Source organism: Galeopterus variegatus, unplaced genomic scaffold (assembly GCF_000696425.1).
Source record: "Galeopterus variegatus unplaced genomic scaffold, G_variegatus-3.0.2 Scaffold2926, whole genome shotgun sequence".
NCBI classification, from domain to species: Eukaryota; Metazoa; Chordata; class Mammalia; order Dermoptera; family Cynocephalidae; genus Galeopterus; species Galeopterus variegatus.
The window spans coordinates 115,091-118,646 of NW_007729037.1; positions in this window are offsets into that span (position 1 = coordinate 115,091).

A 3,556-nucleotide genomic window follows, 5' to 3' on the forward strand; every position below is an offset into this window, starting at 1 on the left:
CGTCCAACTTGATAGCTGCTACAGTCCCCCTCATTTGCCATCCACAAACACTTCTTATGTGTTTGGGAAACAACTCCTCAAAGGTTCCAATGGGACTTTTTTCCTCGGGGAGATTTAGAAGCAGGAGGTTAGCGGCATGATCTGCAGCCTCACTAATGAAGATTTACTGAAGATTACAACTGGCATTTGTTTCCCACCTTTACTTTTTATTCTAAATTCTTTTTGCCCTCAGCTATCTTCTTTGCCAGTCTTGGTGGATCACCAGCGGGCATGGCCCAAATCCTCTTTTGTGAGATATTTGAGTTCCTGGTAGCCATACTGTTCTCAGGAGGGACAGCTGTATTTGTGCAGTCACAGTAACAAGTAATCAATGGAGTACCAAGAGGTGTCCAAGCTGATCACTTGAGTTCCATATATGTACCTTCAAACCTTACCTTATCCTTCAGATTAGGGTCAATTGCCACTACAAACATGGTGACATCTCTTCTTGCCTCCTAGTCTCTGTATTAAATGAGTCCTAAGTGCTCAAGGGGCAGCCGTAGCTTATAATTCCAATGGGATCTTTATTTTGTCCCCTGGATAGCTTTCCCTCTTTGGAGCCAGGACCGCTAATACTGCAGGGATGGTAGTAAAAAGTCCCTTGGTGTGTCATTAAAAGTGATGGTAAGTGTCATCACCTTTTTTTCCCCACAAACTTTGGTACCTAGACTGAGAGTTTCTGCCAGAGAATAGAATCATGTAGATGTCTCTGATTCAGTGTGCGTATTGCATGCAGGAAGGTATTATCCTATCCTAGCAGAGTATCATCTCTGCATGTCACTTTTGTGTACCTCAGCAATCTTTTCTAATGCTTTATCAGAATGGCAACTTCTGTACAGAGGAGATAGAATGCAGACAGTGCACTCCATTGTTATGGTTCCACTCCTGTACCTCGTTTGCTCTAAAATGGGTTCCATGTTCAGCTCTGATTCCATTTCTGTAGTATCAGGTACTCTGTAAGCCCCCAATATAGTGCTGACTGAGGCTCTGTGGATAGGAAAGGCAAACACATACTCAGAATAAATTGCTGGTCCTTCCAAGATAGAAATGGTCTAATACAATTAACTTGCTACCAATGGTCCCTTGGTGAAGACCATATCAGTATCTCAGCACTGATTGCTGTTGCTGGAAAGCTGAATATTCAGAGGCAGCCATTACTAGATTGGCCTTGGTAAGTGGCAGTCCATACTGTTGGGCTCATGCACGGCCTCCATCTTTGCCACTGTGGTCTATTGTGTCAGATCTGTAATGGCCAGCAACAAAGGCTCTAATGTCAACTGACCACGTTATTTTGTCTGATTGATTGTTTTATGCCTCTTCTATACTTTCTGATGAACATTAGTATGTGCCCCCTCCTATATGTTAATCTACCCACCATATGCCTCTCTCCTAGAGCTTTCATTTTAAGTGTCCAGAGAACATAAAAAACAATCATCGTATAGCCAAAAACCACATTTCCTATAATATCTCCATATTATAAACAATACAAGAAGCTTTTTCAATATTTAAAACTTCAAATTAAGAGCTAGTTTTTTTAACATAAAAGTGTGTCTGAATAAATTTTGTGTTAAAAAGGGAGTTAAAAATGAAGACACAAGAAAACATAAATTTAATGTGATTATACTACTCTTATAGATTTATTTCCCTATCTTTTTGTACCCTTTGTAAGATAATTTGTACACTAACTTTTAAACCTCTTTATTGAGATATAATTGAAATGTTATAAGATTCACCAGCTTAAAGTGTACAGTTCAATGATTTTAGTATATTTACAAATTTGTACAATGATGACTACAATCTAGATTTAGAACATTTTTCTCAGCTGGCAAAGAAACTTCACACCCATCATCAGTGATTCTACATTTCCTCCCATTCCCAGCCCCAGGAAACTACAAATCAACCTTTTATCTCTATAGATTTACTATTTCTGGTCATTTCATATATGGAATATTCCATAAATGGAATTGTGACCTGTGTAGGGAGGGGTAAGGTCTGGTTGCTGAGGCCCAAGCAACCAGCATGATCTATAGCTCACAAATGTTTATGACTAAGCTTGTTTTTCAAAGTGGCTGGATCCAGGCAACAGCATGCTCCAAAATGCAACAATAAAACTAACCACAGACAAGTTTCTGGGCCCACGAACTGACCAATAAACTGGGTTCCATAGTCATCAGATCCAAACTGAACAAATTTGCATCCTTCCTTTGCATAAGAGGATCTAAATGAGGACCTGGGTGAGGAATTGGCCGGGAACTTAGCCAACACAGGATATGTCCTTTCCTTTACTCAGGGAGACAATGCTTCGGGAATTATCGCCAGTGTATTCCATTACTTGTTACAAGTAATAAACCTTTCTATCTGGACTTCTGGTCTTGGTCGCATTTACTGGGCTATGCTCACCAAGAGACAGAACCCTTGAGACCCATTAATAGAACCATACAACATATAGTAGAAATGGCTATTCAAATATTTTGCACTTAAAAAAAATAGGTTATTTGCTTTTTGTTGTTGGCTTATAAGCATTCTTTATATTCTGGATACAAGTCTTTATCAGATATGTGATTTGCAAATAGTTTCTACCATTCTTTGAAGTTTCTTTGCAATTTCTTGATGGTGTTTCATGAAACACAAAAGTTTTTAATTTTGAAGCCCAAGTAACCTAATTTTTCTTTAAAGCTTTTGTTTTGAAAGAATGCCTAGTCAAAGGTTATGAAAATTTACTCCTATGTTTTCCCCTAAGAGTTTTATAGTTTTAGACTTTCATTTAGGTCTATGATCAATTTTGAGTTTCTTTTTGTGTGTGATGAGAGGTAGAGGTCCAACTTCATTGTTTTGCATATGAATATCCAGTTGTCCCACCACCATTTGAAGAAAAGACTCTTCTTTTCCCTACTGAATTATCCTGGCTCCTTTGTGGAATATCATTTAACCATTAGTGAGTGGGTTTATTTCTAACTCCCAATTCTACCCTTTTGATCAATTTGTCTATTCTTACACCAATATCACACTTTTTTTATTACTATAGATTTGCAATAAGTTTTGAAATTGGGAAGTGTGACTCCATCCAATTTATTGTTTTTTTTCAACATTATTTTCATGTTTAGGGTTATTATGTCTTCTTAAATAATTGCCCCCTTTATCATTATATAACTCTCCTCTTTATCCCTAAAATTTTGCTGGTTCTGAAATCTGTTTTCTGAAATTAATACAGCTGCTCAAGCCTTCTTTTGGTCAAAGTTAGCATGATATATCCTTCATCCCTTATTTTTTGCTCTATCTGCGTTTTTATATTTAAAGTTATTTTCTTATAGACAAGATATCCACTTTGAAACTCTGTCTTTTAATTTGCCTATTTATACCATTCACATTCAAACAGATTCTTAATTCAATTGGACTACTATCTGCCGTGTTTGTAACTATTTTCTATTCATTCCATTTGTTCATTGTTTCTCCCCACCCTACTTTTTCTGCCTTTTCTAGTTTTTTTTTTTTTTTTTTTTTTTTTTTTTTTTTTTTT